The following is a 13,762-nucleotide window of genomic DNA, read 5'->3' on the forward strand; positions in this document are numbered from 1 at the left end:
AAGCTGCACAGTGGAGGTAATATAACATGTTTGTTATTTAAAAAAAAAAAAATTATCTTTTAGTGATCCTTTAACCAGTTGCCGACCGCCTCATGACTATATACATCGGCAGAATGGCACGGGCAGGCAGAATCACGTACCTGTACGTGATCTGCCTCCCGTGGGCGGGGGGTCCAATCGGACCCCCCCCCGGTGCCCGAGGCGGTCGGCATTTCTCCCCCGGCGATCAGAGGTGAGGGGGAGGCTATCCATTCGTGGCCACCCCCTTGCGAGCGCTCCCGGCCAATGAGATCATTCCTCTGCCTCTGTAATGTAAACCGAGGCAGAGGAAGTGATGTCATCTCTCCTCGAGCTGGTCTTTTCGTTCCGGCGCCGAGGAGAGAAGACATCAATTTGAGTTGCACCAACACTACACTTTCAGTAGAACACACTAGGCACACTTTTCACCCCCCATCACCCCCCCGATCACCCCCCTGTACCCCCTGTCACAGTGACACCAATAGCAGTTTTTTTTTTTTTTTTGCATTGGTGTCAGTTTGTGACAGTTATAAGTGTTAGGGCAGTTAGGGTTAGCCCCCTTTAGGTCTGGGGTACCCCCCTTTAGGTCTAGGGTACCCCCCCTAATAAAGGTTAACCCCTTGATCACCCCCGGTCGTCAGTGTCACTAAGCAATCGTTTTTCTGATCGCTGTATTAGTGACACAGGTGACGCTAGTTAGGGAGGTAAGTATATAGGTTCGCCATCAGCGTTTTATAGCGACAGGGACCCCCATATACTACCTACTAAAGGTTTTAACCCCCTGATTGCCCCCTAGTTAACCCTTTCACCAGTGATCACCGTATAACTGTTACTGGTGACGCTGGTTAGTTAGTTTGTTTATTATAGTTTTAGGGCACCCGCCGTTTATTACCTAATAAAGGTTTAACCCCCTAATTGCCCGGCGGTGATATGTTACATTTTTAGGGTCAGATAAGGTCTGCATCGCCCCAGGCAGCATCAGGTTAGCGCCAGTACCGCTAACACCCACGCACGCAGCATACACCTCCCTTAGTGCTATAGTATCTGAACGGATCAATATCTGATCTACACATTTCTGAGCATGACAGATAGTGAAGAGGAAGTCACTCATCTGTCAGATTCAGGCACAGAATACGATCCTGTAGAGGACAGCGGCTCCATGACAGATAGCTCTGACGACAGAGTTGTGGTCCCTGCCAGGGTCAGGCGTACCAGACTCCAAACTTCTTCTTCTGTCCTTGTTGTGCAAGAACCGCAGGTCCCTCGTATGGAGCAGAGCAGTACTAGCGCCGCTATTCTTTCTGGTGAACTGGCAAGCACCAGCGGCCTAGTACACCCTGGTCGTACATCCAGCACTGCAGTATCACGTGGTGACGTGGCGAGTCCCATAAGTGCAGTTCAAGCTGGCAAGGTGGCAAGCACTAGTAGTGTCCCACTGCCACCAAGAAGACGAACACAGGCCCGTCGTGCCCATAGTGCCCTTCCTGCTGCATTCGCCAATCCGAATTGGGAACCCACCACTTCTGCAGCACCCGTACTTCCCCCATTCACTGGCCAACCCAGCATTCAGGTGGAAACAGTTGATTTTACGCCACTGGATTTTTATTCGCTGTTTTTCACCGAAGATCTCTATAGATCTATTGTGGACCAAAGCAATTTATACGCTGGTCAACACATCGCCACTATTCCCCAGTCCTCCCTTGCCAGAGATTGGAGACCAATTACGGTCTCCGAATTTAAGATCTTTCTGGGCCTTTCCCTCAACATGGGCATAACCAAAGAGTGAGTTGCGGTCATATTGGTCCACTGACCCAATTCACCATATGCCCTTGTTCTCTGCCTTCATGACCAGGGCACGATACGAGCAGATTTTGGGGTTCATGCACTTCAACAACAATGAACTCTGTCGTCCTCGTGGAGACCCTGAATACGATCAGCTCTACAAAATTCGGCCCCTCGTAAACCACTTCAACCAGCGTTTTGCAGACTTGTTTACTCCCCATCAAGTTGTCTGCGTTGATGAGTCCCTGATTACATTTTCTGGCCGCTTGTCATTCAAACAGTACCTTTCCAGCAAGCGTGCCAGATATGGGGTCGAGATGTATAAGCTCTGTGACAGGGCCACAGGCTATACATGTAGTTTTATGGTTTACGAGGGCAAAGATAGTCACGTAGAGCCGACAAACTGCCCTGACTACATAGGAAGCGCTGGCAAGATGGTGTGGGACTTGGTGTCACCCTTATTCGGAAAGGGGTACCACTTGTACTTGGACAATTATTACACGAGCGTGCTACTTTTTAGTCACCTTTTTGATCAACAGATTGGAGCATGTGGCACCGTGCGACCTAATTTCTGGGGCTTTCCCCAGCGGCTTGTAGATTCCCGTCTTAGGCTGGGGGAGAGAGCCTGCTTGCAGTGTAATAACTTGTCCGCTATGAAGTGGAGGGATAATAAGAATGTTTTCGTTCTTACCTCCCTTCATGCAGACACGACGGTCCAAATTACTACGGCGACTGGTGTTGTGGAGAAACCCCTCTGTGTCCACGAATATAACCAAAATATGGGAGTTGTGGACCTCAACGACCAGTTGTTGGCGCCATACCTAGTTGCCCGTAAGGCCAGGCGCTGGTACAAGAAAGTGTCTGTTTATTTAATTCAATTGGCTTTGCTGAACGCTCATGTGCTATACAGAGCTTCAGGACGGACTGGATCCTTCCTTAAATTCCAGGAAGAGATCGTCAGAGCCCTTCTGTTTCCAGACGGTGCTCCACCTCACCTTCCCCAACCAAATGCAGTAAGCAGGCTGCATGAGAGGCATTTTCCTTATGTCCTCCCGAGTACCCCTACCCAACGAGCCCCCCAAAGAAGATATCGTGTCTGCAGCAAGCGCGGATATAGGCGTGACACCTGGTGTCCCTCCTGTCCTGACAATCCTGGTCTATGCATTGGTGAATGTTTTGAACGCTACCATTCACTAGTTGAGTATTAGCGTAGGGTACAGCACTGCACAGACTAGGACACACTTTCACAGGGTCTCCCAAGATGCCATCGCATTTTGAGAGACCCAAACCTGGTACCAGTTACAAAAGTTAAAGTTACTAAAAAAAAGTGTAAAAAAATAAAAGCACAAAAAAAAACAAAAATAGTTGTTGTTTTATTGTTCTCTCTCTCTCTATTCTCTCTCTATTGTTCTGCTCTTTTTTACTGTATTCTATTCTGCAATGTTTTATTGTTATTATGTTTTACCATGTTTGCTTTTCAGATATGCAATTTTTTTATACTTTACTGTTTACTGTGTTTTATTGGTAACCATTTTTTTGTTTTCAGGTACGCCATTCAGCTGCAGAGCGGATTTATTTATCTTGACATCAACAGCGTTTGCTCCCACGATACATAAAGCCGTGACTCCAGCGCTGTCGGAGGTGATTTCACCACCACAGTTACATACTTCAGCATATATGCCGAAGCGTGGGGGCAGCAGTGGGTAGAGGAGCGATTTGCTACTGCCTTTTGTGAGAGGATGCCCCCATGCTTCGGCATATATATATTTTAGGCACAGGTTGAGTTAAATGTTTTATTTTTTACTATTTTTTTTTTGTATTTGCTTTACAGGTATGGTAAGTATTACTGTTATACTGTAATGTTACTTTGCTTTATTGTTAACCATCATTTGCTTAGCAGGTACGCCATTCAGTTGCAGCGCGGATTTATTTATCTTGACAGCAACAGCGTTTGCTCCCACGATACATAAAGCCATGACTCCAGCGCTGTCGGAGGTGATTTCACCACCACAGTTACATTCTTCAGCATACATGCTGAAGTGTGGGGGCAGCAGAGGGCGGAGGAGCGATTTGCTCCTAACTTTTGCGGGAGGGTGCCCCCATGCTTCAGCATATATATACGGTGCATGTATGGCCATCATTAGAAGTGGGTGGATGAAGGGAGGTATTCTAATGGTGGGCATACCCACCGATCAATCTCTTTTTTTCATGCAGCCCACAGGCTGCATGAAAAAAAAAGCTTACAATATATGCCCAACAAGGACCAGCAATGTACTGGTATGTTGCTGGACTTTGAGTGGTTATACCAGAATGATGCCTGCTGGTTTAGGTATCATCTTGGTATCATTCTTTTCAGCCAGCGGTCGGCTTTCATGTAAAAGCAATCCTAGCAGCTAATTAGCCTCTAGACTGCTTTTACAAGCAGTGGGAGGGAATTCCCCCCCCCCCCCACAGTCTTCCATGTTTTTCTCTGGCTCTCCTGTCCCAACAGGGAACCTGAGAATGCAGACGGTGATTCAGCCAGCTGACCATAGAGCTGAGCAGAGACCAGAGTGGCTCCAAACATCTCTATGGCCTAAGAAACCGGAAGCTACGAGCATTTCATGATTAGATTTCGCCGGATGTAAACAGCGCCATTGGGAAATTGGGAAAGCATTTTATCACACCGATCTTGGTGTGGTCAGATGCTTTGAGGGGAGGAGAGATCTAGGGTCTAATAGACCCCAGTTTTTTAAAAAAAGAGTACCTGTCACTACCTATTGCTATCATAGGGGATATTTACATTCCCTGAGATAACAATAAAAATGATTAAAAAAAAAAATGAAAGGAACAGTTTAAAAATAAGATAAAAAAGCAAAAAAATAATAAAGAAAAAAAAAGCACCCCTGTCCCCCCCTGCTCTCGCGCAAAGGCGAAAGCAAGCGTCGGTCTGGCGTCAAATGTAAACAGCAATTGCACCATGCATGTGAGGTATCACCACGAAGGTCAGATCAAGGGCAGTCATTTTAGCAGTAGACCTCCTCTGTAAATCTAAAGTGGTGAACTGTAAAGGCTTTTAAAGGCTTTTAAAAATGTATTTAGTTTGTCGCCACTGCACGTTTGTGCGCAATTTTAAAGCATGTCATGTTTGGTATCCATGTACTCGGCCTAAGATCATCTTTTTTATTTCATCAAACATTTGGGCAATATAGTGTGTTTTAGTGAATTAAAATTTATAAAAATGTGTGTTTTTTTCCCAAAAAAATGCGTTTGAAAAATCACTGCGCAAATACTGTGTGAAAAAAAAATGAAACACCCACCATTTTAATCTGTAGGGCATTTGCTTTAAAAAAATATATAATGTTTGGGGGTTCAAAGTAATTTTCTTGCAAAAAAAAATTATTTTTTCATGTAAACAAAAAGTGTCAGAAAGGGCTTTGTCTTCAAGTGGTTAGAAGAGTGGGTGATGTGTGACATAAGCTTCTAAATGCTGTGCATAAAATGCCAGGACAGTTCAACCCCCCCCCCAAATGACCCCATTTTGGAAAGTAGACACCCCAAGCTATTTGCTGATAGGCATGTGGAGTCCATGGAATATTTTATATTGTGACACAAGTTGAGGGAAAAAGACACTTTTTTTTTTTTTTTTTTTTGAACAAAGTTGTCACTAAATGATATATTGCTCAAACATGCCATGGGAATATGTGAAATTACACCCCAAAATACATTTTGTTGCTTCTCCTGAGTACGGAGATACCACATGTGTGAGACTTTTTGGTAGACTAGCCGCGTACCCCAAGCTATTTGCTGAGAGGTATAGTGAGTATTTTGCAGACCTCGCTTTTTGTCACAAAGTTTTGAAAATTGAAAAAAGAAAAAAAAAATTTTTTTTCTTGTCTTTCGTCATTTTCAAAAACAAATGAGAGCTGCAAAATACTCACCATGCCTCTCAGCAAATAGCTTGGGGTGTCTACTTTCCAAAATGGGGTCATTTGGGGGGGGGGTTGTGCTATCTTGGCATTTTATGGCCTTCGAAACTGTGATAGGTAGTGAGGAGTGAATCAAAAATTTACGCCCTTAGAAATCCTGAAGGCGGTGATTGGTTTTCGGGGCCCCGTATGCATCTAGGCTCCCAAAAAGTCCCACACATGTGGTATCCCCGTACTCAGGAGAAGCAGCAGAATGTATTTTGGGGTGTAATTCCACATATGCCCACGGCATGTTTGAGCAATATATCATTTAGTGACAACTTTGTGCAAAAAAAAAAATTTGTCACTTTCCCACAACTTGTGTCAAAATATAAAATATTCCATGGACTCAACATGCCCCTCAGCAAATAGCTTGGGGTGTCTACTTTCCAAAATGGGGTCATTTGGGGGGGTTTTGTGCCATCTTGGCATTTTATGGCCTTCAAAACTGTGATAGGTAGTGAGGAGTGAAATAAAAAATTTACGCCCTTAGAAATCCTGAAGGCGGTGCTTGGTTTTCGGGGCCCCGTACGCGGCTAGGCTCCAAAAAAGTCCCACACATGTGGTATCCCCATACTCAGGAGAAGCAGCTAAATGTATTTTGGGGTGCAATTCCACATATGCTCATGGCCTGTGTGAGCAATATATCATTTAGTAACAACTTTTTGTAATTTTTTTCTGTCTTTGTTTTTTGTCATTATTCAATCACTTGGGACAAAAAAAAATTAATATTCAATGGGCTCAACATGCCTCTCAGCAATTTCCTTGGGGAATCTACTTTCCAAAATGGGGTCATTTGGGGGGGGGGGGTTGTACTGCCCTGCCATTTTAGCACCTCAAGAAATGACATAAGCAGTCATAAACTAAAAGCTGTGTATATTCCAGAAAATGTACCCTAGTTTGTAGACACTATAACTTTTGCGCAAACTAATAAATATAAGCTATTTTTTTTTACCAAACACATGTGGCCGAATACATTTTGGCCTAAATGTATGACTAAAATTGAGTTTATTGGATTTTTTTTATAACAAAAATTAGAAAATATCATTTTTTTTCAAATTTTCAATTTTTGGTATTTTTCCGTTTATAGCGCAAAAAATAAAAACACCAGAGGTGATCAAATACCATCAAAAGAAAGCTCTATTTGTGGGAAGAAAAGGACGCAAATTTCGTTTGGGTACAGCATTGCATGACCGCGCAATTAGCAGTTAAAGCGACGCAGTGCCAAATTGTAAAAAGTGCTCTGGTCAGGAAGGGGGTAAATCCTTCCGGGGCTGAAGTGGTTAAGTTCATTTTTTTTCCTCATTAATGTACACACAGCACCCCATATTGACAGAAAAACACAGAATTGTTGACATTTTTGCAGATTTATTAAAAAAGAAAAACTGAAATATCACATGGTCCTAAGTATTCAGACTCTTTGCTGTGACACTCATATATTTAACTCAGGTGCTGTCCATTTCTTCTGATCATCCTTGAGATGGTTCTACACCTTCATTTGAGTCCAGCTGTGTTTGATTATACTGATTGGACTTGATTAGGAAAGCCACACACCTGTTTATATAAGACCTTACAGCTCACGGTGCATGTCAGAGCAAATGAGATCATGAGGTCAAAGGAACTGCCTGAAGAGCTCAGAGACAGAATTGTGGCAAGGCACTTAATGTTCCTAAGAGCACAGTGGCCTCCATAATCCTTAAATGGAAGACGTTTGGGATGACCAGAACCCTTCCTAGAGCTGGCCGTCCGGCCAAACTGAGCTATCGGGGGAGAAGAACCTTGGTGAGAGAGGTAAAGTAGAACCCAAAGATCACTGTGGCTGAGCTCCAGAGATGCAGTCAGGAGATGGGAGAAAGTTGTAGAAAGTCAACCATCACTGCAGCCCTCCACCAGTCGGGGCTTTATGGCAGACGAAAGCCTCTCCTCAGTGCAAGACATATGGAGTTTGCTAAAAAACACCTGAAGGACTTCAAGATGGTGAGAAATAAGATTCTCTGGTCTGATGAGACCAAGATAGAACTTTTTGGCCTTAATTCTAAGCGGTATGTGTGGACAAAACCAGGCACTGCTCATCACCTGTCCAATACAGTCCCAACAGTGAAGCATGGTGGTGGCAGCATCATGCTGTGGGGGTGTTTTTCAGCTGCAGGGACAGGATGACTGGTTGCAATCGAGGGAAAGACGAATGCGGACAAGTACAGGGATATCCTGGACGAAAACCTTCTCCAGAGTGCTCAGGACCTCAGACTGGGCCAAAGGTTTACCTCCCAACAAGACAATGACCCTAAGCACACAGCTAAAATAACAAAGGAGTGGCTTCACAACAACTCAGTGAATGTTCTTGAATGGCCCAGCCAGAGCCCTGACTTAAACCCAATTGAGCATCTCTGGAGAGACCTAAAAATGGCTGTCCACCAACGTTTACCATCCAACCTGACAGAATAGGAGAGCATCTGCAAGGAGGAATGGCAGAGGATCCCCAAATCCAGGTGTGAAAAACTTGTTGCATCTTTCCCAAAAGGACTCATGGCTGTATTAGATCAAAAGGGTGCTTTTACTAAATACTGAGCAAAGGGTCTGAATACTTAGGACCATGTGATTTTTCAGTTTTTTTTTTTTAATAAATCTGCAAAAATGTCAACAATTCTGTGTTTTTCTGTCAATATTGGGTGCTGTGTGTACATTAATGAGGAAAAAAAATTAACTTAAATGATTGTAGCAAATGGCTGCAATATAACAAAGAGTGAAAAATTTAAGGGGGTCTGAATACTTTCCATCCCTACTGTATGTACATGTCATCTAGATGGCACTATGCAGTGTAATCAATGGTAAGAAACACAGTATGATCATTTGGTTGTAGCTAATGAGTCTAAGTAGGTTCCTCTCAGTAGGCACGAGAATGCATCCTAAAAGTCCAACGCGTTTTGTGGATAATACCACTCTTCAGGGGCAGATGCATGCAACTCTATAAAAAACAAAACATGAGTAGACCAGTATGATCAAACGTTATACCCTTTTTTTTTTTCTTTTTCATCTCTGATTCCCCCCCTCCTTTTTTTTTTTTTTTTTTCTCTCTTCACACACTTCTTCTTTTCACATTCACTCTGCACTTTGGCATTGGGCTCTAGCTTCTTCCCACAACATAGAGTATTTATAGTACACCCAATATATATATTTTTAGACATGAAGCCCACCCATACTGCTAACTGGATTTCTGGCTTTTGTTTTTCCTGGGGATGATGTTTTGTGCACCCAGTCCCTCTCCTGTGGGCTCCTTCAACAGCTCCCGGTACAGACAATTTGGACAGCCTCTGATTCCTCGTCCCCCATTTTCCAGACTTATGATGTAAATACTCAGAGGGATGAGTAACTCTCTCCCTTTTCTCTTGTACACATCCTCCCCGTTGAGGGGTATAATGTTTCATCATACTGGTCTACTCATGTTTTGTTTTTTATAGAGTTGCATGCATCTGCCACGAAGAGTGGTATTATCCACGAAATGCATCAGGCTCTTAGGATGCATTCTCGTGCCTAGTGATAAAAACTTACTTAGACTCATTATCTACAACCAAATGATTATACTGTGTTTCTTACAGTTGATTACACTGCATAGTGCCATCTATATGACGTGTACATATATGAATCTGCAATAATTCATTTTATCCATATTAAATCTCTTGTCAATTTATATGCCGTCCCTTTTGATATGTATATGTAATGTATTCATGAGGTCAATACCATGTATGTGTGTGTGTGTGTATACATATTAAACCTTTTTTACTATGTGCATCATTGTTATGTATTGTCAGTCTCAATATGCCAAATAAATATACTTTTTAATTATCTCACCCCCACAAATCAATGGCCTCATTTAAAGTTCCACCTTCCTTTTTCTCATACCTATTTCTCTGTCTGACTGTTTTTATCTCACTGAAAAAAGATAAGAGGACTGCTCAGAGCTGGATTAAATCTTCCTGGCAAGACTGGGCACAGATGACATGAAATCCTATACTCTACAAGGTGCAAGCCTTAATTAAGAAAAAAAAATTGGGTTTACATCCACTTTAACTAAGGCTGCATTTACACTTGTGGCTTTCACTGCCACGCTGCTAAAAAGAGGTACGTTGCCTCCTCATTGCTTGTTTTAACGCCCTCCCCTTGTCCCGAAAGTGACAGGGATAAATTTGTGTAAGCTTCCAACCACTGCCTTTGCAGTTTAAGGGGGGAGGGGCGGTAAAAATGCAGCAAGTCTAAATGAGCCCTAAAAGTGAATTGGCTGACAATCAGTGGTGGCCGGTCCACAAGGGGTGCAGGGGCGCCAGCCCATACAATTTGCCCCACTAGCATTCACAATCAAACATCATGTGTCTGGCCGAGCACTGTGCGGGGCGCCGGACCAACAGGTCTCTACAAGGTCCATCACCCCCTACAAGCACGTGAGCTTGTAGCAGAGCCTGAGGCCCCAATTGGCCTGTTTCATTGTGTCCTTGGGGCAGCACCCTGATACTAGCAAATGAACACTCGGCTTCCTGCCGAACCAAGACAGTGGGCTGAAGACCCAGAACCCGCAAAGAATATTGGGTCAACACCCAAGCCATGGCGCCGGGTGCCCGTTGGGGGAGTGCGGACCTGGAGGTGCCCACCCATGCCCCCCCAAAATCCTCCAGCATCAGCCACCACTGGTGACAATTGGAGGCATGGCTGATGATGTCAAGTATGGTAGGCAAAGCTTTGGCCATGTATTGTATTTGATGTCCTTCTGTACCTCTAGCTTTGCACGATTGTATTGTGAAGCAGGTGTCACAGTGTTGGCCTGAGGTGCCTGGAGCCCACTAGAGAAAATGTGGGAAGTTCAGTGCATAGCATGTATAGCAAGGTCCCAGGCCCTCTTTAGTCTAATGAGAACCATCAGAGCCAAGAGCTCCTGACGTCCTTCCATATAGAATAGTTTATAAGGCATAGTGGGTGTAGTTTAAGGTAGATTCATGGGCGCCAGACACTTCTTGAATACAAAGAGATTTTATTTCTCCTGAACAGAGCTTTTGGAAAGAGGGTTTAGGACCAGGACACCCTTAAGGTAGTTGCAATGTTAATTGGCAGACTCTAAAACTTCTACAGGTAGACAGCCATGCAGGGAAAGGCATCTAGCAAGACACCACATCTGCATGTGTAGGAATGGTGTCTCTTATGGCAATAGTCTTAGAACAGTTCCTAACACAAGTTGTAATGAACTCCTTCTCTTTACAATCACTTCTTGTAGGTTCTCAACCCACTGAGCTCGCAGTCTCTCTCACTAGACTTGCTGATTCACTGCCACGGACTCCCTTCCAATCTGTACTTTAGTATCTTCCTCAAGTGTCACCCCCACTTCCCTGCTGGGTCCCTAGCTTGGCACTCCAGATACTTTTCAAGCTTCACCCCACTGGCCTGCTCAGTCCCTGGCTTGACACATAAGGCTGCTCTGTAAGTGTCACCTCCGCTGGCTGGGTCCTTGGCTTGAGACCTGCTGAAGTTTCCCAATTCTTCACCATCCCCAGTTGGTGAGAATACTGGTCTGGTACTTACTTCAGCTACTCACTGTGGTCCCTGGTAGTAAGGTGGTTGGTCCCTTAGTGGCGACAAGCTGCAATCCCAACCCTATGCTGCTCTCTTGCTTCTCGGTAGGCCTTCAGACAGCCTAGCAGCCAGATGTGCCCGGGATTGGCCCAAATTCCAGCCTAGCAGCCCGGGCAATACAACACACATCCACCCAGACAGCCGTCCAGGTGGCACAGAACACTGATCAACTGACTCCACCCAAATATATAGGTTCTCCCAGCAGGCCAAGGGATTTAAGAAAACCGCTGCCCATTTGCTGAGATGCCCCATATACTTCTAATCTGTCCTTGCTTTGCCCTTATCTTATCTAATGTCGCCAGGTACCCGGCCTCCTAGCGACAGAAAAGAGAAGTGTAGCAATTCCAGACTTAGGGTGAACTCAACTGATTCCGAACAATGAGCCAAGGTAATTACACCTGGCAGGTAAATTTAGGAGAAACCCTGCCTAAACATCAGGGTGCTACATCCTCCCCTGCCTACAAAACTACGTCTCGGAGTGTGCAAAAAAATAATAATTTGAGCTCTCAAGCCTGAGAACAAGTTTCCTAGCAAAAACTGGGATGGATGGGGAAACAAGGAACGAATAACAATGGCAACAGTACATGTGGCGTACCACATGAAACAAACATGAGTATCAGACACATGAGAAATGGTAGGTCATATGTGACAGATAAATATCAAAAATTATGTACAGTTTTAAAGGTGATGTACAACTCAAATATTTAAAGGCAGACATAAGCAATGACCTTCCTAAATCTCTATCTAATATATACAGTGATAAGAAAATATAAAGGTTAGTGTTGTCGTCAGGTTAGATCCCTGTCTCTCCTTGTCCAAGGAAGAGGCACCGATGAAGCAACACCTGAAAGAGAATTAAACAGCAATGCAAATGCATCCTATCCTATAACAACATGGTTCAATATGTACATACTGTACGTGATTGAGTGGTTATGAATTGTCCTCATCCGAGAACAGCATAGCAGTGTAATTACACCCTATAATGCAGTTATATCCTATATATAATGAAAGCGGGTCCCATTCTCAGACGAGAATAACACCCCCTTTTTAACTAATCAAAAACTTTTTTCTTAATGTTTTGTATCAGGAGAACATTCCTGATGCATGAGTCCATTATTCACACAAATGGTAAGAATTTTCCCCTTTGCCACAGCTCATCCTACCTAACTACACACCCCCCAGTGTCCTTGACATGACACAGTCAATCTGATTTTCACTTGGGGTGAACAACACTTCCCAGCAGTTCTTCTTTAGGAAGTAACTCTGAAACAAAGAGACACAGTTGTGTTCAGATGGCAAGCAGCCAGGCCATGGTGCAAGGGACCACACTTTGAGGCACAGGTCCCCTTGCAAAGATATCCTCAATCTGTCCGTGTGACAGCCAGAGACTGAGAAGATTTCCTTCCTCAATTGAAGAAACAACAACCTGCTGAAGATCACAGGTAACTTTTCAGGGTGAAGCACCCCGACAACTTCAAACACTAGCCAACGTGGCTCAGGTGGGCACTCCCTGTATCTGCCGGCAGCATTCAGTCCAGCACAATCCTGGCAGTACAGCCTTCAGGAATGGTCTCCACTAGCAACAACTTGTATGTGAGTGTGAAGTGGCTTCCAGCATAGTGTCCTTGATATCACACAACACATGTTTGTAATCCTCAGGGTAAAGAACATATGCATCTTCATGAAATTCACCAGTAGTGCCCAGGATCGGGCAAGATTAAGAACTCTTCTCTGGCATTCACCGTAGCGACAAAGTGTTTAATGTCCTTTTTATAGAGTTAACATTATTTATGTTAGTCCAACAGGCATTTATAGAAACAGGTAACAGTGGGGCCCTCAAACCCAGGGTACTATGCCATATTCAAGGAAAATAACTTTTCATGAGGCTCTTGCAGCGGCACTGTCTTAGCAATTCCGCCAACAGTCAGAATACCCTTTCCTTTAAGGTTAGGAAGAGGAACAGTATAATACGAATAGTCTTACTATCCGGTACGTCTCAACAACTTCATGCAAAAATCGGTTTATTTGACTCATACATCCTCCACTTTCTCTTCGGTTACCAGTCCCGGGCACCACCGGGGAGGAACACAAGATCGTCCACCTCTCTTGGTACGAGATGAACGGACATGCTGGGACAGGCGAGTAAGAACCGCAGGGCCGCAATCCTCAGTAACAGTGACACCCGGGGAGGTAGTTGAGGCAGGCACTTGAGTATCCTTAGAAAGGAGGTGAGGTGCTTGTACTACTTGTTCTGGGCTAGCAGTTGCTGTAGATATCTCAAAGTGAACCGTGGCAGAGGGAACTGACAATTCCACTGCGGTCTCGGTGTGGTCACCGGACAAAATGTGCTTGTCTGGAGAAGAATCTGCCCAGGCAGGGACAGGCTAGCCAGAGTCAGC

Source organism: Aquarana catesbeiana, linkage group LG02 (assembly GCF_042186555.1).
Source record: "Aquarana catesbeiana isolate 2022-GZ linkage group LG02, ASM4218655v1, whole genome shotgun sequence".
Lineage (NCBI taxonomy): Eukaryota > Metazoa > Chordata > Amphibia > Anura > Ranidae > Aquarana > Aquarana catesbeiana.